The sequence below is a fragment of the Acipenser ruthenus genome, chromosome 24 (genome assembly GCF_902713425.1).
Source record: "Acipenser ruthenus chromosome 24, fAciRut3.2 maternal haplotype, whole genome shotgun sequence".
NCBI lineage: Eukaryota > Metazoa > Chordata > Actinopteri > Acipenseriformes > Acipenseridae > Acipenser > Acipenser ruthenus.
This window is the reverse complement of record NC_081212.1, coordinates 29,062,852-29,086,840: the sequence shown is the minus strand read 5'-3', so window position 1 is coordinate 29,086,840 and position 23,989 is coordinate 29,062,852.

The window sequence follows — 23,989 nt, the reverse complement described above, 5'->3', positions numbered from 1 at the left end:
TTCACCCCCTATTGCTTGCTTCCTTGTGTATGTTAGTGCAACAGATTGCAAAAGATATGAAACTATGGTAACCGTTATGAGTAAATGAGTAAAAAAAAGGAGAAAAGAAAGGCATAATATCATAAACAAGATATAGCTATGGTAAAAGCTAAATATATTTGAGGTGAAAGTCAACAATTAAAAATAAACAAGCATAAGTACGTTTCAAATGCATGTATCTCACCGGTGATTCGTAGTGCATTCTCAGGTTACCAGTTTGACTAAACAACTACATATAGACAGAATGCATAATATTAATAAAAGGATAATAAAACATTTAGGGGTAGCACTTCACATTAAGCATTTCTAATTACTGTGTATTGTAATTACAATGTTATTATGCATAGTTACAATGTACTTAATGTGTACATCTTTTTGCACAATAAATGTAAGAGCACAATAGTATAAGAAAAGTGATAGGGTTAGGTTTAGAGTTAGGATTAGGGTTAGGGATAGGGTTAGGATTAGGGTTAGGGATAGGGTTAGGATTAGGGTTATATCATGCAAAAAAATATATACATTAAGTATATCGCATAATAGCATTGTAATTATGTGTAAGTACAAATGTATTTATTAAGTAACTACTATATAATTACACAGCAGTTAGAGACACTTTAACATTTAAAGTGTTACCCATTTAGGTTGAGAATATATATATATATATATATATATATATATATATATATATATATATATATATATATATATATATATATATATATATATATATATATATATTTAATAAAATCAGGGTCCCAGAGATGCCTTGCCAAATAAAACCCTGCAAGATATCTGATCATTTATAAAATAAGCTTAACCCCTTTGTAACCAAGGCAGAGTTTATCAGTTGTGTTTGTGTAGGTGTGGAGTGACATGACTCTTAGCACTAAGAGAGCACTAGAGTTCTGTACTCTAGCCATGGAGATACCTTATCTCTCAGTAATCTCACTACCTAAGTCCCAACCTAAAGGTTTAACCCTACAAGTGTAGACCCCTAGAAGATGATAGCACACGGGTCAAATATTGTAACTATCTGAGTGTTTTGCATTGTCAGGGCTCTTGATCCCTGCTGTGGTCAGCTCGATCCCTGATACTAGGAGGCATCTTACCAGCATTCTTCATCACAGAAACTCTCATCCTCACACAGAACACACTTCATCTATCACTGTTCAATCTGGGCAAAACTAATCACGTATTGGTACGATCAACTCATTACGCAGTATGAATTCAAGGCAGGCAGGTGAAGACAGGGTGAAAATGTAACTATGCTTTTGCTCCAGAATGTTCCATTTTGTGGGGTCTGTAAGAATAACATACTTACATTCTAAATAAACCACTTGGTTCTGAGTTCCTGTGATCAGCTCAGCTGTTTCTAGAAGGATTCATGAAACTAATTTGGTTTACCTTTTAAAAAGAAAATAAAAAAGGTAAAACATTTGCGTCAGAGCAAACACTAACTACATCTGGTCCTGGGCCCTTTTGAAGTTTTCCAATCCCCCATTAAAAACAGCTGGCCCAAGACAGATGGAAGTTGCCTTTGATTGATTCAATCAAATTTAAGTTGTTTTTTTTTCCAGATACGGTGATATGTTCTACAGCCTGGCAAATTTGCTAAAACTTTTCTTTTTAAAATTATATATTATTTCAAGCTCTAGGCTGACAAATACCATTTGACAGGCTACGATAAACTTATCTTCAGGAGTGTGGTGCAAGGAGCCAGTGCTGCTTCAGCCACATGTAGCATTTAGCACTTCTCCCAGTTCCCCTGATAAGCCCTATCTATCAACCTGGTGTTGTGTTTAATGTTCACTCCTGCTTTAGACCACTGATACCAGCCCGAGCGGTCACAGTGTTAGCACTCCCCCAATATCTATTACAATTAGTTTTTGATTAAGAGGCCGGGTGAGGCCGTCTGAAGCCTTTAATGTTGTGTCAAATGGTTGATGATGGAGTGAGTAGTGTGGACACCCCCCAGTAACAAAGAGGCTAGTAAAAGGTTTTTAGTGAACCATTTTATCTTCTTAATGGAAACCAGATGACCCTCCTTTTTCTCCTTTTTAATGTAACCATTTTGCTGAAAAAAAAATCCAACAGACCCATATATGTCTCTTGCAATGAGAAAGCCCCAATGAGAAAGGTTGCATTCCCCAGGGCCCGCTCCCCTCCAGTAGAACTAGCAATTTGCATCTCGCCTCAATGGCCAAAGACAATGAAAACAACTATTTTTTTTTTAAATTAGCGCTGACTTGAGTTACTAAGGTAACACATGACCCATGGAATCAGCATTATTGTACAATATCTTAGATCTGCACAACCTGAATATTTAATAGCCGCTGCAGACCCTCAGTTGGAGTGTGTTGAAGCGAATTATTTGGGTGTTAATTACTAGATTCTGTAGGAAGGCTACAGTATCATATTTAGGCATAAAGGAACCAAATGTAATTATTTTGGGTACAGTTTTGACTTCTAACAGTGACAAAATATGTGTTCTTAAAGTATGAAAAACATATTTTTTAAATTCCTTTTTCAACTGGACATTGAAAAAGACTTCTAGTCAAAACATTTGTCATTGAACGTCTTCGGTTTATAAAAACTCAGCACAGGTTTACACACAGCGACGCTTCATTTCATTAACTTACATGAAGCACTTTGGATTGGCTGTTTTCTTTTGTTTATTTATCTCTGACCAGCATAGCCAGTTTGAGAAGCAGCACGAGTGTCTCTCAAAATAGCACGCCCAGCAGAAAGCAGCAGAACCAGCTTTGAGCTGCTTCAATCCAGTGCTGTCCACTACAATATCATAGATATTATATCATGTTGCAGTTTTCCCCATGAGTTTACCTTAGTTTACCATAGTTTGACTTTATGCTTTACCATACCTCTCTGTGCTTTACAATGCCTACCTATGCTTTATCATGCTTTTGCTTTGGCTGTGCTTTTTCTAGAGGAAATTTTTCTAAGGGTAATGATTAATAAAATACATGTTTTCCTTTACATTTAAAATGAACCTGTTTTTAGCAGACTGCTTCCACTGAGCGGGCTGTGAATCACACTGTGTTCTGGAGTGGAGAGCTGTTATCAGTCCAAGGTTAGATGATTAGTCTCTAGCAGGAATGCTAGACTGAATTGAAGCAACTGTGAATGATCATTATTATTGTGAAACACATCATAAAATACTTTAATGATAGTCAGAAGAATTTTAAGGCATAACATTGTTAGGGTCAGGGTTACCCGGAAGGATTTGGGAAATGTAAACAAGCACATGGACATTTCAAAACCATCTTGCTGCTTATAGCATAGAAAATCAATATACCAGCATTTGATATATTAAACTCACTGAAGATGATGACTATAAGAACACATAAAAACACATTAACACATAAAACATCGCAAATTAATCTTTTCTTGAGTTTGGCTCTTTGCACAGTATCTGGAGTGAATACAAACAGGAAAAAAGTAAAATAAAACAAAACATCTTCAGCATCTAGCTAACAAAGATGAGAACTAGGAGTGTAAAATAATGTGCTGTTCTAAAATAAATCTAAAGCTAAAGAAATAATAAAGTCTGGATTTTTTTACACACTTACTAAGAATGTTTCAGGGTTAAAATAAGGCAAAACCAAAACTACCAGTCATGACAGTGGCTACATAACCACATTGTGTAACAAGACCCAGGGATCAAGTAGTTTTAATTTCCCTTGCCCTGTAGTCATGTAAGCTCACAGAGCACCTGTCCCTCTGCAGGCTTTGTAATTGCATGCTTTAGAAATCTGGACAAGAAGAGTCAGGAAGGCTGTTCTGTTGTGAGAAGTAGTCACCACGGATCAACCTGACACTTACCAACACCCCAAAGTATATTTTCCGAAGATTTGTCATCTCTCCCTACACCCCCACTTGACCTCTCCGCTCCTCCTGCACTAGAACACTGGCTCTACCTCCTTTAGGCTCCCCTGCCTCCAGAGCCCGCTCCTTCTCCACCCTCAACCCGCAGTGGTGGTATGACCTTCCTACAGATGTCAGGTCTGCCCAGTCCCTGACCACCTTCTGGTGCCTCCTCAAGACTCACCTCTTCATACAACTCCTCTTTTTTCCCCCTTCGACACTTATCACTCTTCCTTACATGCGCTTTACTTGCTCTTATCTGCCCCCTATTTTATTGCATTTAATCCTGTACTTTAGAGTACTGTAATCTGTCAAGTGTTATTTAATCTGTACTATTTTGTATTTAATTATATCCTGATGTAACTATCACTGACACTGTTATCTGCTCCCTTATTGAATCGTATTTTGTCACACTTGTACTTGCTAGAACCAAAGTCATTGTATTTATCTTGCTCTTAATTGTATTATTACTTGTACTGTGATTCTTGAAATGTATTTTTGTTCACGACTGCAAGTCGCCCTGGATAAGGGTGTCTGCTAAGAAATAAATAATAATAATAATAATAATAATAATAATAATAATAATAATAATAATAATAATTTCTAGGTTGCAAAAGGGCTTGATTTGACCTCATGGAATGCAGACAGAAGAGTGAAACTCCAGGTCTCACCAAACTCTTAGCCAATCTGAAAAGATTTGAAGCTGTAATCTTTTTTCAGAACTTTGGGGTCACTTGTTGCAAGCAGAATTTGCTTCCCATTACCTTGATAGTACTGCACTGTCACTCAGAAACAAGCTATAGGGCACCCCTGGAAACAAGTGGTTGCTAAACTGTGTAAATCAATGAGGCAGGAAGTCCCACCTTCAGTCCTTTTCTCTGACTTCTTATTCGCTTTCCAGCAGGGGTCTGAAGGAGCTCTAACATCAATAAAACTTCTTCTTCTTCTTCTTCTTCTTCTTCTTCTTCTTCTTCTTCTTCTTCTTCTTCTTCTTCTTCTATCATTGTTAGAAACTTCTATGTAGTTTGCTATGTAGTTTGTTTTTTTAGCTTTCTCAGTCCCTATCCCCCCACCCCCCACCACCCCACCAATATGAAACATTCTGAGTTATCTGCGTTCTCTCAAACACCTGTTTGCAGCGGCGCATGCAGAAGTCAACCCACAATGTCAAGGCACATTTCTCAAGTGTCAGCAGCACAGGAGAAAAAATGGATGAGAAAATGCATCATATTTCTACAAAATCAACAACAGATTTTTATGAGACAGCCAGGATCCCAAATGCTATTGATGCTTTTGATGCCCCCGTGTTGCTCGGAGACCACCAAGGGCTGATGAATGCATACTGTATATAAAAAAGACAGATATGGGATCTCAACCAGAGTTATAGAAACAGCTGCTGGTGGGCCACAGGAAAGAGGGGGAGGCTGACATATATATATATATATAATAACAGTATATATTTTTTTTAACTAATTCAATACATATTTTACTAACTAGATAGTTATACAATAATATTTTTTTTTCATGAACCCCTAATGGGAATGAGAAGCAGTAGAATGCTTTATTGTTGATGTTTGTCTCTTCGTTGAACCCTGGATTGTAAAAGCTCTGATATGTTGCAGCTTGTAACCATTCCACCCCCACCTGCCTTCTCCGTAGTCTGGGTGTGACCTTGCAACCTTCAGCCCCTGCGGCAGATATTCGTACCTACGGAGTGAGCAGCACCCTCACAGTACCTGCATGGCTTTGCTACGACCTGTCAGCAGACCTGTTTTATTGAGATGACTCCAGTGCAGACGCGCTGCGCTTCAGGTATCTCAGAGTTCTTACAGAAGGACGCTGTGCTTGCTGGAATTGCTGCCTTCACACATTACAAGTCGGAGGTCATTGTCCTTTAACAATTATGCCTGCCCCTTTGCTCCAGTACAAACTTGCCTCCCTCGACAAAAGACACACATCCTCTGAACCCTGCCTGTCTGAGTTAATTATTACCTTGACCTGTTTATCGGCTAGTTATCCAGGTAACCATTAATAGGTGTTTGCTCTCTGATGACCTTTGCAAGCACGTACCAGGCTCCTGGTTTGTGAGAGGATTGGCAGATCACCGACCTAGTTGTGATCTTGACCCAGTATATCTCACAGAATGTCTTTGATTAAGTCAAAACAAAATATTATTCAGTGTGGCAAATAAAAAATAAAAAATCTTAATAGTAAGCAGTGCTTTGTTAAGCAGTTGTCCTTCATTCTATTCCCTGAAAGATACATTCCAAATTTTTAGAATGCAGCCTAATGTACCACCTTAAGTTCCTTCATGTTTAAGATATAATATACAATACAATGATACACTATAGAAATCTCAAATATAGGTTGGACTTATTTATTAATCTTTGTAATTGAAGGAGGGGGGAGGGGAATGTAGCATTCTTCAGTATTGTAAAATAAAACAGAAAAGTCTATGCATACAAACGATGTCAAACAATCTAATCTGAATTTAACATAACATTCTTTGCCATAATTTTAAATTAAGTCTGTGTTTGTGTAGTTCAGCTCCAGCACCACTTCTTTAGCATCCTTTTATATTTTGGAAGTCGTTGGCTTGTATAGATGTATCTCTCTCTCCCACCCTTACTCTCAATCCCTCTCTCTTGTTTCAGCCAGCCCTGAATGATAACCCCTCTTGTCTTCCTCACTCAGGTGGGTAATATATAGCTGGGAGGTGTCCTGACTTAGTTGGATCTGCTGGTGCCCTAGAAAAGACAAGGACACTCAATTACAATGGCAGTGGAGTACCCTGCGAATGTCAAATTTAGCACAGACATGTGTGATAAATAACAGCTGACCTCACACCAGGCTGCAATTCTTCAGCAGGCCCTGTACAAGTGTGTACTGGAAAAACGAGAAGGCAAGCACATGGGGAGAGACTAGAAACAAGCTGCTGGAATGGGTCAGATTGAGTACATGTGTAACAAAAATACAAACTTCACTGAGAAATAGGAATTCTGAAAGCAGGCATATGTTTTTAAATGGGCAACCAGGTAACCATGAATGGGTAAAGAGGCAATTTATGATTTGGTTTGGTTTGTTGTTCTTATTTATTTAAGGTAACACTTTACATGGTGTCTCTGTGTATTTACAGAGTAGTTACTTATTAAATACATGTGTACTTACAGATACCTGCAATGTTATTATGAATAGTTACAATGTACTTAATATGTAAATCTTTTTGCACAATAGGGCTAGGGATAGGGTTAGGCTTACCACACTAAGGAGGGGCACAGGGGTTACTGGGAGGGACCAGCCGAGAGTTTGATAACTGGCAGGACAGCAGGGAGGGAGCAGGCATGTGGTTTGTAGTAGACACTAGCTTCTAGGGAGAAACTGGTGTTCAAAGTTAAAAGAAAGATAGAAATAATAAGCAGGCAAAGTTAGATTTGTTATAATATGCATATTAGATCATATAATTGCACAAAATAAAAGTTATTTTAAGCATAGATAGATGGACGGATTGAGAATCTATTTGAAGCATTCATAGCAGAATAGATATTTACTGTCAGTGAGTTCAGTACTTTTGTCTGCCACCCTGACTTATGCTTGTGCCTTTCTTTCGGCTTGAGCAATGAGTGGAACGTATTAGAAACTTATCAGGAACTGACTCCAGAGTGACCTTCCCAGCATTTCATAAGTAACCACAGTAAACACTATTGAAGCAAACAGGGAAGAACATTCCAAGATAGATTTAACGCCATTGATTTATTGACGATTGCACAACAGGAGGTTATCTTTCACTAATTGACTCAGTAAACAGACGCCGTGGAGTTCCAGGCCTTCCAGAGTTATCACAAGTTTAACTTGCTAATACAAACATTCAGACCCACTTGGTGAACCTTCGGTGAATATGGAAACAATGCCTGTACTGTTACTACATTTCTTAACCTTTTGGCGGCTGCGAAGATATTAAAACAATCATTATAGGATGATTCTATAATGTGAAACAATGCTTTTTTTCTTTTGGTGAGCTTCCTAAATACTTTAACACTGATATCAACACCAATAAGTAATTGTCTATGGAAATTCAGCTTGTGACAACATCCCAGCTAGTCAGCAGGGCGCTGTAGTTACAGGAAGTAAGTCTTATGACCAGCAAGTACCTTTTAAGTACCGAGCTGGTCATTAAAGTTACATTATATGATAAGCCCGTGTGAAATGTTGGACTTCCTGCTTTCTCTTCGTAAGTCTCGATTCCATTTTTTTCTTTCTGGTTACACAAATTATTGTTACTGAAACCCACAGCATTTAGATTGTTTGTTAGGACTTTAGATGACATGGGTATACATAATTAGGTAACTACAAATGGTTCAAGATATTACATGATACTAATGATGAAAGAAATGCTTAATAACCATGTAATTACAGAGTATGTACTATGTAAGGACAGGAACCTCCGATAGCTACCCATTTATTCTAATGTAATTACATGGTTATTCGTCTTCTGGCTGCATATTTTTAAAGCATACTCAAATGGATATATTTCAATGATATATATGGATCTACATAATGAACTGGGTTTGCAATATAGCAGGTTTGCAAGCTTTATGGTTACGTTTAAGCTCAACCAGTTTTGTCCTGATTAAATATATTTTAAAATAAGCACTATATTTACAAAGACAAGGTGCACCAAAACAAAAGTTTCCACGTGAAAGATTAATATTCCGTATAATATTTGGAAACAATTACCATCAGGTTTGTGATGTATGCTGACAATGCTCAATGTCATTGCCAAAGGCACGCAATCCTTCTGGCGATCAAGGAATCCCTGGTGGAAAGGGATGCTGATGTTCCCAGATATATCCTACTCCTAATTACAGTGGAAAAGGCCAAAAGGATCCACAGACATTATTTTGAAGACTTCATGTTGGCAGTCTTTGATGTGGAATTCCCATCTGACAACTACATTTCCAGCTAAGAAAAATAGTTTTCACCTCCAACTTTCCGTGAAGTGTTACCAGAATACACACTAGCTTTATTTATGTATTTATTTATTTGTTTGTTGCGATATTACACACATAGATGTGTTGGTTTGAGTATGGGGCCTCTGTCATGCTTTGTTTTGAGACGTTTTGCAATTCCTAGACGACAATGGATGCTGACCACAATCTCTGTGAATCTGAGTCTGAAATCTATCCACTATCCACATTGTTTGATGTCAGTAGTACAAACCCTATAGTAGCACCACTCAGTACAGGACTGCTGAAATCAGTATGCCTCTGCGTGACTACATTCCATCTCCAGATCCTTTCACTAGGACGTATGCCCATGTTAATGGAAATAAAATAAACACACTTTTCTGGACATGGGAATTTGATTTAAAAAAAATGCTCATTCCGAGCTGAGAAATCTGAACTACTGCAGCACATATTCTCACACTGAAAAGAAGAAGAAGAAGAAGAAGAAGAAGAAGAAGAAGAAGAAGACATGAACTCATTAGTTTATGGGAGATTCTTTGGAGGCTTTGGGGCTTGTGAAAATATCGCTGGCAGTTCTTTTTGAAATTGGTTCCCGATGTGTCAGTGAAACAGTTAACAGTGAACAGACTTCGAATGATGACATTGGCTTTGCGAAGTTATTTCCATGATGTGTAGGGCATGCTGGAGATTAATAGAGGATGAGGGCCTACTCCTACCCTCAAAGCCTCAGACTAAATTGATTTGGCTTTCACCTGGAGGTTGGAACGAAATGTCTTGCTAACTGATCATATAAATACAAGATTGCAGTGTTCGGATGCACTCTCACACAGGCTATGCAGATAGAAACCTGAAGCTGTCTTGGTGGGAGGTTTCTAGGCTAGGTCTGGCTAGTTGGGTGGGAGGGGAGATTGTCACCAGGAATTCCATGTCAGGCAGCCAAAGGGGTGTTAAGTAACTAATGAACTTGTTTTACAAGTAAAGTGTAATCTTTGTTGAAGAAACGCAGCTGGATTTGCGCCCTGACAAAAGTCTTCCAGCTAAAGCATTTATTGTCATAAGCATAATCCTCCCATATGAAAACATGTCTCTCCCAGAACATTGTTGAAGAAAGAGTTCAGATAATTAAAACAAAAAAAGGAAACAGCTGGAATTTTGCAAACCAGAATGCCGGGTATCTAGTCTCATTCCAATTTCATTAATATTTATATTTTTCTTTGTGTGGGGGGGTGGGGGTGGGGGGGGGAGGACAATCACTGGGAAAGCAGCGACGACACAGAGAGAGAAAACAGAAAAAGAAGAAGAAAACAGATCATAAAAAACTAATGATGAAAAATGGAAAGTCAGGGAAAGCCAGGGAAAACAAGCAATAAATAGATTTTGGAAAAAGCAAGCGGAAATGTAGAACAGCAGTTAGGGAAAGGGATGTATGAATCTGATTTGCAGAAGATTAAACATACTGAATGGGACTGGGAAAACACTGGACAAATGTACTGACATAAATAAAAAATGATATAACCCTGTGGCTTTTTTAAGAATACATGTGCTAAATGTGATTGTTTCAGCTAGACTGGCACAATCACAAAACTGTAGGGTTCAATACTGCATGTTTTACATTGTCTGAACAAAACCATGATAATGATAATCTAATCAACCTAATCAGACACAGTGTAAAGTGTTACCAACTCAAGAACGTATTGCACCTTGAATGCTAGTAAGGAAAGTCTGGTTTGATGGGGATAAAACCCCTGTGTTCCTGTGATCCTCTTCTCCCAGCTCTCTCCAATATGCTGAATACGAACCAGCCTCCCGAAAATCCTGTGACTGGCAGTACAGTAGCCCAGAGCTGGGATGTTAACAGGACACATGTTCCCAACTAGTCTGGCAACACATTTACCCAGGATTTACTGTTGTTCTTAATTAAATAGCTGTTTGGCAGCAAACAGTAACATGTGTTGGGGTGTTTTGTTGAAGCCAAATTAATGTTTCATATTAAAACTCTTGAACTCCTTGGCCAGGCCTGAGCTCATGCTGTTTTGTTCATGTCCCTATGAAAATTTCCCTTCATAAGTCATCTTGGGCGCCAATTTTCTGTTGGCCTGCAGTACAGAAAAATGTACAGGATTACTTATAAAATTCAGAATGCTTTCAAAATGTAGTGTAATGGCATTCTTAAAGTGTTATTTAATAAATTAATAAATGAGTCCTTTGGGTCATTTTTTACTGTATAAGGGCTATTCACTAATTCATTTTTTTATTATTTCATATTTTTTCCATTTGTAGATAGATAGATAGATAGATAGATAGATAGATAGATAGATAGATAGATAGATATTTCACACAGAATTGTATAACTATAGAGACTTGTGTGACAGGACTGTCATTTCTTTCCTCACTGTACAGAATTTCACCTGGAGAGTTTTTTGCAGTATTTTATGAGGAGAGTCCTGTTGATAGTAACCCAACACAGCAGCACAATAAAACTGATTTGAAACACATGTTTTTATCATGACATTCTCAGTGTCTGACTTCGTTCCATGCTGGGATTATGTGTTTTTATCATGACATTCTCAGTGTCTAACTTCGTTCCATGATGGGATTATGTGTTTTTATCATGACATTCTCAGTGTCTGATTTCGTTCCATGCTGGGATTATGTGTTTTATCATGACATTCTCAGTGTCTGGTTTCGTTCCATGCTGGGATTTTGTGCTACAGGAAACAATTACAGTATCAGTTGTCTGATTCATAACGTTACATTTGATAATTGAATTTGGAGAGTGGCTGAGCCATTTTGATGCATTTAATTGAGGTACCACTTTACATGAAGTGTCTCTAATTACTGTGTAGTTACTTGGTAAATGCATGTGTACTTACACATAATTACCATGTTATTATGCATAGTTACAATGCATCTTGCACAATATAACCCCAACCCTAAATTGAATCCCCCTAACCCTAACCCTTGTCTGAAGATTTACATGTTAAGTACATTGTAACTATGCATAATAACATTGTAATGATGTGTAAGTGCACACGTATTTACTAAGTAACTACTATGTAAATACACAGCAATTAGAGACACTTAATGTAAAGTGTTACCAAATAAAATATCACAGGAATAGCCACTGAACGACTTTAAAGAAATTATGCCTTAATGTATCACACCAATAACATGAAAATAATGCTTTCCAACAGGACTGTCACACGATTCTGCACTGGTTTATTATCAAATACAAACAAATAAAGGAATGTTTTGAGAGACTCACCTGCTAATGTCACGTGAGCCTCCCACAGGTTAGGCATACTTTAAGCAGTCCGATTAATGTGCAGTAATCCTCTAAGTGGTTTAGACTATCTGGCAGTGGTGGTCTTTAACCCAGAGAAACTCAGGTCATATCTCGTCCCTTATCAGCTGCCCTCAGTCTCCCTGTAATAACATAGCTAGTTGGATTTGGTGTTTATACACAGCTTATTATTATTATTTTTTTTTATTAACACAGACTGCACTTGTGTAACCTTGCTTGTTACCCACCTGTCCTGAATTTTCAAATGATGATTCCTGACACAGAAATATTATTGGGAAACACAATTTCAATTCATTCCTTATAGCACGTCATTAACGAGATCGCTTTCGTGTAACACATAATAAATGACAAAATCCCCCCCAAAAATTAAAAATAAAAAATAAAAAAAATCCGTAATTAAATTAAAACTAAAACTACATCCGACAGCCCCTTTGCGTGATGTAGTTCCTGAGGTCAAATCATCAGTGAAACACCCGCTCCAGGCTCTGTTTGTTGTGAGTTGCGGTGATTTCTAGTTTGAAACGAGTATGGGAAGCAATCAGGCAGTGTTTCATTGTAAAGGATCTAGACTAGAACCACCGATAGAATATCCAGGCCAGTGTTTCACAAGAATAGCTGCAGAAAGGTTGAATAAAGAAGGCTAGCTGACCTGTGCTTCCACGGTTCACAAGGAGGTGCAGCCTGAACCTTAATCTGTCATAAACGCCAATAAAAATTGACCCCACTTCCCTGATCACAGTGTGGGTACAAAATGCAGCACTGAAATACCTGGTATTTCACGGTCAAAAGGCATTTATGTTGCAGTTTACGCTCAGTCACTTTAAAGGTGCACTGTATGCCATCTCCATTTTAATAATATCGGATTGAGTCTTGGCTGTTTAATATTATGTGTGCCGTTGTTGCTGGAATGGTAAGCAAGCATGTTAAACAAGGGTCTGAGCAAAAACAAATGTCCAGAATTCGGTTAATTCACTGTTTAGCCATGCTTAGATTTTACTTTCTAAGAGCGGTTCAGTATTTCACTGTTTTTAGAATGTCATGTTTTATTTTCTTGATGTGTAAGTCAGATAGGGGAATATAAAGTGAGCACTGTATTGTGAAAATGTAGTTGATGCAGTAGAAAGTTTCCCTTCCAGGTTTACTTCCAGTTCAAGGACAATGATGGTGGCATGATCGCTGTGAGGATTCAGTCCTGCTGGGAAGCAGAGGGACTGTACTTTTAACAACCGTACTTACTTTTATGTAACTTCAACACGTAAAGGTCAAGGGTTAGGTTGGAACTCCTGTTGCTAGGAGAAGCAATTATAAGTAATTACAGAACAATCCTCAGATTTGCTGGAGTGTGTGACATTGGGTGGCACAAAGGTTCAAAACAACAGTGCACCTCTCCACTATAGGACAGCTCATTGATAGATTATAGATGTTATTCCATTTGGTGCTGAAAAGAAAGGAATCCTGCTAATTGAATTATTAATCAGAAATGTGGTTTCCTTGTTGCATTGTTTAAGGATATCAATAACAGCCTGTGATGGGGTACTCCTCGCCCTTGTGTGTTTCTTATGTTTTGTGTGCATATGTATTATTTTGTTGTATTATTTCAAATGTACTTGTGACAGGGCAGTAGGAGAGAGCCCTGCACATATGGGAGGGGGCAGGGAAAAGCCCTGGCTGTTTAAATGTATTGTTTGTTTATTTTAGAACGGGTGATTTAATTAATGGCTGTAGTGTATTGTATTATTATTTAAAACAAATGTATTGTCTGGTGGATTATTTAAACAGGGGAAGGTAGTGGGCATGATTTAAATGTATTTCGTGTTTATTTACAACACAATATTTTGCGTTTGTTATTGTTGGTTTGGATGTGGTCTGGCAGGGGTGATTGTTAGCAGTTTGTCCCTGCCAGACATCTCCGTGACAATGCGTGGTCGGCAGTGGATTAGTTGCTGTCGATCACACAAATATTTAAAACCCCGTGCAGAAACTGACCAATTTAAATAATTGATTCATTTGTTGCTAAATGGGAGATGGTCACCAATATAAATACCTGCAGCTCTCCCTTCTCGAGGTGGAGTGTTTTGGAGCAAGAGAAAGAACAGGGAACAAAACGAAACAAAACAAAACTAAAAAAAAAGTAAGGATCACTGAAGGCAACTGGCCAGTCTGATCTTAGGTCTATTGTTTTAATGTTCGTGATTTGTTTTTTCTTTACAACTTTACTTTGCTCTGTGAGCGTTGTTTCAGTAAAACCTTTTTATTTTATTTTTGTTTCAATAAAAACAGTGCAAGAGTGCGCTTTGCATCTGAGTACCTGAGTGTGTGTCGTTCCTGCTTCGGGCCTGATGTCACCACCCTCAGCCGTTCTGTCACAGCACTGTTTTGTGTATTTAAAACACTCTGTTTTTTTGTTAGTGTTATTTCCAGCCCCATCCAAATGCCTCATCCAAATAAAACCGTGAGAATGCATGGTCAACAGCGACTGATTACTGCCAGTGTATGTTCAGAGGCGGAACGAGAGATGTGAGTCGTGAGACAAGAGAGTCAGTATATTATTAGAACGCGATTGCTACCCGTGCTGGTTTACACCAGCACCATACTTGTGTTTATATCAGTCTGTTTTGTTTTGGCCACCGTGTTCTTTTGTTTTGAGTTCAGTGTTTGTTTCTGTTTTGTTTAAACTTTTTAGTTTTCAATAGATCTGCGCACCAGTGCATTCATTCATACCTCAGTGCTGTCTGTGTCTGTCTCCTTCCTGTTCTGACGTCACCACCAAGCCAGTCTGTGACACAGCTTCATGAAGGTTACCAGTGACTACAGGGTTTTAAGCTATCCCCTTTCAGGTTTCCTGGCCACTGACATTAACATTATTTTAAATACTATTGATTATTCCATTCCGGGGCATGTTATGGGTTTTTGGTCAGTATGTGTCTTTATAAAAAAAAAAAAAATAGGTAAAAAAGATCTTATCATCAAACAAAAGAAAGAGGCAATTTGTGTTTTTTTACAGACGTTCATGACAATTTTGATTGTGCTTTTGTTCTAAATGCTTATGTTTCTTTGCCGGTGTTAGCCTTTGTAATCAACCAAAGAAGGAAAGAATCTCCTGCTTTGATTATATAAACAATGCGACTCGCAGCAATTTATAATAACCCCCTAATTGTTAGCTTAGCCGGTGGGCTTCTTCTGTCACTGTTCACTGCTTGATAAGGAAGGTGCCTTGCTATAGTTATTTTTCATCACACCTAGTTTAAAGTTAAGAGGATACATTCTATTATCTACTGTACCAAATTACAGTGCTGATTGTGTGTAAGTGAGGTTTCACCATGGGCTTCAATACACAGTGCAACGCTAACATGTATATTAGGAACACCACATCCTTTTCTTTCTTTTATTTTTACTGTTAAATTGAGTGCAGCTGCTGCCAGAGTGCATTTATTGGTTTAAAATAACAAACAGGGATTCACATTACTAAATTAATGTCCAGATTATGAAGGACATTTACTTTAGGGATGAAACGACACTTGTTCACACTTTTTTTTTTTGGTCAAAACTTCAACGCCTATCTTAGCAGTACTGCAAATGAAACCTACAGCTAATCCATCCCTCAAACCCCTTAAGACCTGAATTCTGGCACTGGCAACCCACAATGATATATTAGCCTGTAGAGTAATCAACAGCCTTCATGCTACAGTATCTTCTTTGATATTCCACCGTCTGCCTTAATTAGAGGGAGTACAGAGCTTCTTCGGAGTTAATAGATGGTCACTCTGGGTGGCAGGAAGACAAGGGGAGACATCACACACAGTCCCAGAAGCAGATAAGCAGGACAGGTTCTCCTCAAACAGACGGCCATGTTTGTCTTAGGCAAGTGAGAATGATAATGCAGGGCAGTGAAAAAAAAAATAAAAATAGCAAAGACAACTGTTTGAAGCCCCATCAATTATATGACTGTAATGTCAACAATGATCCTCATTCGATCCTTATATATCAGAAGCTTTGTGACTCTGTTTTCTAGTGTTAGTGCTGCATGGTTTCATGAAAGGAAACTCCTTTTCTGCTATTGCTTTCTGTTACAATTTAGGGAGAATCTGACCCAAATCGCACATATATCATGCAAAAAGATTTAAATGTTAAGCACATTGTAACTATGCATACTATCATTATAATTATGTGTAAGTACACATGTATTTACTATGTAACTCCAATGTGAATACACAGTAATTAGAGACACTTTATGTAAAGAGTTACCAAGAAAAAAGTGCAAATATAGTCCTCCCAACAATTCTGTGATGGTTACATTAAAAAGTTCATATCGCAAATCAAACTTGTGGCTGTGAGGCGATATTCCCTGGGATTGTGATGAGGTCAGCTGGTCAGGAGGTGTTTTGACTCTCTATCGGAAGTGCAAGTGCCAACTGTTTTGTCAGCACTAAGAGTTCCATTTAGGGTTGGGTTTGATCACAGACAGATGACTTTCCTCTGTCTTGTTTTGGGTACGGTTGGCTAATTGACTGCTGAAAGAATGATAATGGTTTGGGAGATGAGGTATTCTTTTTTAGCTCACTAAATGTGTTTGTAACATTTCTGCAGATGTGTTGCCTGTAAGGGGAGGAAGCTGGCCTGGGGTTTACTTCCTGTCAAACTTGTGTATGAACCCTGCAGAGATATGAAGCTGCAGATGGAGGGATGGAAGGATTGATGAATGTGCACTTGATAGATTGATGGGGTTTATCTCTTGAGAGAGACACGCACATGAGTAGTCTCATGTATGCAGATAGCTGTACTCTGGAAATGGAAAGCAGACACAGACTAATATAAATTGCAATTAGCTAACTTTTTAAATTATGTTTTTTACCTCCGTTCTCATAGTCACACCCCTAACCCTTAATTAATAATAACGAAGCAAATATCAGAATAAATAGCCTCTTAGTAAGCAATAGCACATAGTTCTCCACAACAGAATCATCACAGTGTTTGAATCTGGGATGTTAGGCACATGGCCTAAACACAAACACATTCATCTAGTATGAGAGAGGATAAAGACATTCCAAACCTTAAACTGAACTCTATTTTTTATATTTGTGCAAATTACGTATACTTTCCCTCTTTCCACACAGTCAAGGTGGTCAAAGAAGAACTGTGAAGAAATGTGCAGGTGTCCACACTGTATTGAATTAATGTACACAGGCTGGCTAGGAACCAGGCTTCGCGGGAAGAACAATCTCGGACCTTCCCACCCTAAAAGAACCCAGGAGCCTGGGACCCCACACAAAGACGAATAGCAATGAGAATGAGCTGGAAATATGAGACATAATCACATTAGTGTCTTAGAGGACACAAAGCGCTCCGTCAGCTTCCTTGATCAAGGCACATCTGGAGGAGCAGGGGACTTGAAACATATTCGGGACTTTTCTTTCTCAAATTAAAACAAGCTGTTGTGAGCTGCAATGCTTTCAGAGCCTAGCAGAAGAAGGACATTGTCTCTATGAAGCTTCTCTCCTTCGGCAGTGTGGTGGGTGCAGGACGGTTTGTTAAGAACTCACACCCACTGCTTTCCCAGGATATATATTCATTCCCTGCACTCACTCCATCTGGGGGTCTGAACTGTGCTTTGGTTTTTGATCAGTTCATTTGTAAAGCATTAAAGCATTAAAGTACGTGGTGCTAACAAAATAATTCTAGTAAATGTTACCTAATAGATGTTCAGAATTGTTTTTTTCTACAAGGACTCAAACTACCAGAAGGAACTTTACTGGGTGCGTTTCTGTCTGTCTGACAAAATCGTGCTCATGACAATTTGGGGTAAATAGTTTTTAGAATCCAGCCCTAAATGTTTTGAGAATAAGTTGATTTTATAGATGAAGTGACGATGAGTTATAATTTCTCCCAAATAATAACTTAGTTATTTGATCTGGGTATAAGCATAATCTGTGTCTATGTAAACAATGGTGTCCATTTTAATGATCAAAATAGCAACATATCTAAATTCCATTATGCTTAAACTCATAAATCTGCTCCAGAGCAGACCCTTTTTATTGCATTCAAGTATATATATATATATATATATATATATATATATATATATATATATATATATATATATAGAATAATAGATGGGCTTCAATGAGTTACAGGAAAATAGTTCCATCTAGGGTTTCTGTGACATTATAAATTACAAGACACTACTGTGGTATTATACCTTTTTTTTTTAGAATGGCTCAGGATGCAAATATAGCCTTCATATATATATATAATATTTTTCAGAGCTATTACTACTCATGAAGTTGTGTTTCCCGCCATCCCCTCCTCTTTCTGGGCATCATGAAGCTGATTTTCTGTCTCTGTTCCTGCCTGCTGTGAGAGAGAAGGCCTGGTCCTCCCATTAACAGTGAGCAGAACATATTCCACTCCAGCACGGGGAGCTAATTACAAACACTGGCAGTGCTAAAACCCTCTTCTCGGCAGCAAACACATAAAAACACTGAGAGAAACTGAAAGGGGCCCAGGGAGAGAGGAGGAGGGCCCAAGAAGGCTAATGAATCCAAAGGAAACACCTCTCCATTGACACGTCAAATGGTTTCTCAAAGAACAAAACAGGGCTTAAAGAAAGTTCTCCTTGTGTCTCTCCTCTAAATCCTGAAGCAGAGTGGGGGGGGGGGGCTCTTCACAAGAGTGTACTTCACAAAGAGCTAAACAGCTAGAGAAACAAAACAAAACACACAAAACAGCCCTCAAAAGGGATGAAAAAAAAATATATATATACGGAAATATTCATGACTGTTATACATGAAGACTATGTGGAATGAGAATGCGAATGCGAGGTACTGCAAGCAACAGTTTCTTGAATTTCTTGAAATGAAAGCATAGCTGGTGTCGCTCATGATTGTTATGTTTCATTTGAAAATGATTATCCTTCTGCAAAGAAAACGTATGTTTGTTATTATTATTATTATTATTATTATTATTATTATTATTATTATTATTATTATTATTATATGTAACATTAAGACAGATTCCATGAAGCAATAATGATCCATATGACCACAGCTTCATGAATATGGCCTTTGAAATGTAGAAACGTTTAACTCTGCTCATAAAGCAGAATGAAGCTTAATGGTTCGAGATGTAGACTGAGAGCCAACAAGTCACAGTTTTAAATCTCAGTTAAGCCACTAACTTTCTCTTTGACCCCAAGGGCAATACATTTCATCCCCTGGAGCCTCAGTCCGGCCAGCTGTGAAATTGGTTACCGGCTGAACACCAAAGCCAAGGAGTGTTGTGGCATCTCAGTTTATCATGGAGAAACAAACAGTATTCCTTTAAATACAAAAGTAAAATAACTTCACACAGAATAGCCGTTCATTTTTTTTTTCTTAAGCAATGGGCCAAAAAAAGAATCACATTGCAAAGAAATGAGCACCCATTTGAATGAAATTGAATTAGAGAAAATAAAGAAGAAGAATAAGAAGAAGAAGAAAACAGTGCTCTACCCAGCTGTTACCCAAACTAAATAAAACCACTGAAGTCTGAACAGCTCGATTCCATAGAAAGGAATGTGATTTCCAGCAGGGTTTTCTGAAAACAAGATAAAGAGTTAAGAAGGTGATTGCGATGTATTTTTGGTCAGTAATTCCTGAGTCTTGAAGAAGTTAATCCCATCCCGGGATAATCCATTAAGGAGAATCCTTCATTATGATGTTAAAAGCCTAGATCAGTGCTCAGAGGCTTGGACAATGGGGCCAGGGGAGTCCCCTGAATTGAACCTGCATTCTTCCCTGGTTAGAAGCAGCAATTGTTTGCCTTCATTTTGCAAAAGGAGAGCTGCAGGAGATCCTTCTTCTTCAGTTCAGAGTTTTGTGTTGCAGTCAAATTTCAATCCCTGTTTTAAGGGCAGCAAACTGTGTGGTGTGCTCTGCTTGTGTGCTCAGCGAATACCACTCATCTGGGCTTCATTACGCCCATAGTTGTTTTCAAAGCCCCATTCGTAATGCAATTGAACCCAGATCAGATTGCATCTTTAAAGCTTAAGCGTTGGATGACTGGAGCACTGGGTTAATATACCATCGCACTATCAGGAGTCTCCATCATTTATATTGTGCACCAAATGAAGCATCTCAACATGCTTTACAAAGCCAGGGACAACAAAAGTTTTCTACCGTAGGTTCTGCTAAAGCCCAGCACAGTATATATTTGGACAATTTGCGTTTCAATTTGCATTGAACTCTGAGCTGGCATCCTTAACACAATATCTCATAGATTCCTCTGATTACAATGTAGATGCCCATTTCTCCATTTCTGTTGTGTGAGTGCCGTAGCAGGGAGCTTTAACTACCACTCAACTTCACATAACCTTTTAATAAAAGTCTAATTCCCCTGTGAACAAAAGCCCCAGAAACAAGCACCTAACTAAACTGTGCTTTCTACGCTCTTGGAGTCTGGGGAGAAAGTTTTAAAACTTAAAAGGACTTGGTGATCTCTGACCTGGAGAATGTGGAGTACTAGAGTCTGACGAACAGCAGATGATACCGATAGGAAAAGCAAATACTGGGAAAAAAGGCACCCTTACAATTCTCTTTGATATGCAGTCGCTATCTAAAGAGCTGTGCTTTCACAGGATATCCAGCATACATAAACCATTTCAACGGTGCCTCATCCTGGGCATGCATTTCAGTATGATGAAATATCCTTAAAAATAAAAATACTGTACTATGGTAAACCATTGCAATTAAACTTTGGAGTTCACTACACCCATTCATTCCCATTCTCTGAGTGACTATGCCATTGTGCAGTAGATATCAATACATTCTTGAAATTCCGTGGGAGAAGGCTTGAATGCATTTTTTTTTCTTTTTAAAAAGGATTGCTGCTTGGTTTTAATTAATGTGTATGATTGCATTTTTTTTCACTGTGTCTTCTTCCAGGAAACCATAAAAAACAGGAGTGGAGGGAATAACAAATGGAATTGTATTCCAATGTGTCTGCACCATTAAGACCTATAATGGTAGGGTTACTTACTAAAAGCCTGGTTTATCCTTAAATAGGCACCGTGTTAAACAACAGGGACGACACAATGCAAACAGACAGGAATCCAGAGTGAGAGCCAAAAGCACCTCCCCTTTCAAGTCTCAGATATGTAATGGCACTCCAACCAGCGGTATTATCTTCCAAGGTTTTGTTGTGGGCTGTCCTACTGGCCAGGAAAGCGAGCCGGCGAACTTTCACCCTAAGCTGTGGTTTGAGCTGTAGCTCAGGGATGTAATTTGGGCTAATCAAGGCCTTGTTGCAGGAACAAATAGGCTTGCAGCACACAGAAGGAGCTGACCTCAAAGTGCCACCATCAACCACAAATTACAGGCTTTGATTTTAGGTTAACTGCATGCTATTGCTGGAAGAATAACAGTGATGGGCACAATATGGAAGCAGTTAGAAACCTGTAATAGAATATTACCAGGAGGCAGATGCAGTAGTTAAAGTTAAAGGGATGAAGTATTCTTTGTACAGGAAAAAAAGCATGCATTCACAGCCAGCAAACAAGTTCAGTTCTTCTTCATTAAATACATATGGTGAAGGACCATTGCCTTTTGTTTGTATAAAGTACAGTTCTCAGTACACACTTAATTGTTTAGTAGAGAGGATGGAGATTAATTTTAACACTGTTCATGTGAGGAATTCACAACTCTTGAAAAGAATGAGGTTACCCATAAATGTTCTACAATACAAAGGCAGAGGACCCTCCACTTTATATCAGCAGAAGCGCACATCTTTCAAGAATTTGTATTGTGACGTGTATTAAACAGCGGATTTGTAAGATGTTACATTAGATAGATAGATAGATAGATAGATAGATAGATAGATAGATAGATAGATAGATAGATAGAACATTTGCTTTGATTATTTCTAGGATTTCACTATTACAAAGAATTATGTAACAATACTGGTTCGCGTTCCAGCTACTCATTAGCTGCAGGTGCATAGCTTATATCATTTGATACTTCCCTAAGGTATGAAAAGTTGATCCTTAATCCACTCCCACCTTTCAACACAGCGCCTCCCATCAGTGGAGTGTGATTGTTTTCTCAAACCACACTCGCGTTGTATAGAAGTGAGATTTAGTGACACCAACAATCCACAACTTCTCTCACCAAGGTGCCGGCTGAGCCATTAGAAATGCACAAGAGGAGAGTTTCAACAGTATCCAACACTCCTGGATCGCAGACAAACCGTTTCTCAGTGTCCAACACTCCTGGATCGCAGACAAACGTTTCTCATTATTCAGCAGAGGGTATTGTGCTAAATATTTAGTAATATGCTAGCTGAGTCTCTGTGTACATTTATTTGAGTAAGCTTCTCTCTCTCTCTTTTGTTGCTGTGATCATTATTTTTCAAGTTAAAGAAAGTTCCCTGGCTGCCTGCTGAGCTCGTTTGTGAAACACTGGATCTCTGTAGCTCACTCGTCTGCTTTACAGTGGATTTGTTTCAATGCAGACTTGCAGGGGGTACACCTTTACAGGACCCACCCCTGCAGCAGTCAGATACAAGACAAATACTTCAGCAGAAGTGATAGACCATATGAGCAGTTAAATTGCAGTCTAAATAAACTATAACATAATTGACCAGTAATTTAAAAAAAAAAAACACTTATTGTACAGCAGTTCTTTTAAACAGGTAGATTTCTAATGGAGTTCTGTTATGGGAGGCTTTGGATTTCTGTTTAATGTTATGCTGGTGAAAACATCAGGAATGAGGAGACTCATTTTGCTAAAAAGTTTCAAAGTGGGAAGGGTTCACATAAATTAAGAAACATGCATTCAAGGAAAAAACTAAATAAAGGAAAACAAAATACTAGCATGCATAAGGTTACGATACAAATCCATAGATTCCCACCCTGAAGTGATTTTATTTAGTTTTATTTCTCAGCTGGTTGGAGGAGCGACATCCTATATTCATGCCAGCAGAGGTTTTTATTTAATCCTATAGTTCACGTCCTTTAGTCTGTGATGAACAGTTCCCCTAGTGCCAATTTCAACACCTGACAATATAACAATAGCGACACGGCTGCCAGCTAAAACAATTGTCTTGGTTGCAGGAGATTAGTTTCCAGAGAAAATTACAAAGTAGGTGGCAAACTGGAAGAGCAAACAAACAGCCTCATTTAGAAGTGCACAGATAGCAATCTTCCGATTTTGGAGGGGGGGATTAAAAGAGACCAAATTACAGTGACAACAACCAGGTTCACGTTTTAAAGAATGCTGCAATTAACAAAAGGCTTTAGACACCTGGGGACTGATAAACCTTAAACTGGGATTCTCGCAAATCAAAACACATTCCGCATTAGACAAGTTGGATTTTAAAAGCAAGAGTTTGGATTGATACTCTGACTTTGACAGTTGGCCCCAGACTCTGATGTCCTTATCTTTCTTTAACCTTTCTCCTTTCTCTATCCAGCACTACAGAGAATAAAGGGACTGAGATGAGAGCAAGAGCCGGTCACATGGTACAGAGAGTGACAGACAGTTTGCTATGACATAAAAAAGACCTGAGAAGGGAGAAGGTTATTGAGGTGTACTGTTGTTGTACTATTGTAAAAGCTTTTACAATGCGATTTGGATACAAGTCTAGAATGCAAAATTCACATAATGAATCAAAGTGACTTAATTAGAATCAAAACAGTTTAATTTAAGCATATGAAAATATTTTATTTAGGTTCAGAGGAATATGAGAAGTCTTTGCTTAAAACGTTATGCCTGTGCAGTCTTGGGTTCTTTGAGAATACAGGTTTTTAAATGGAAGGGTCGTGCACTTC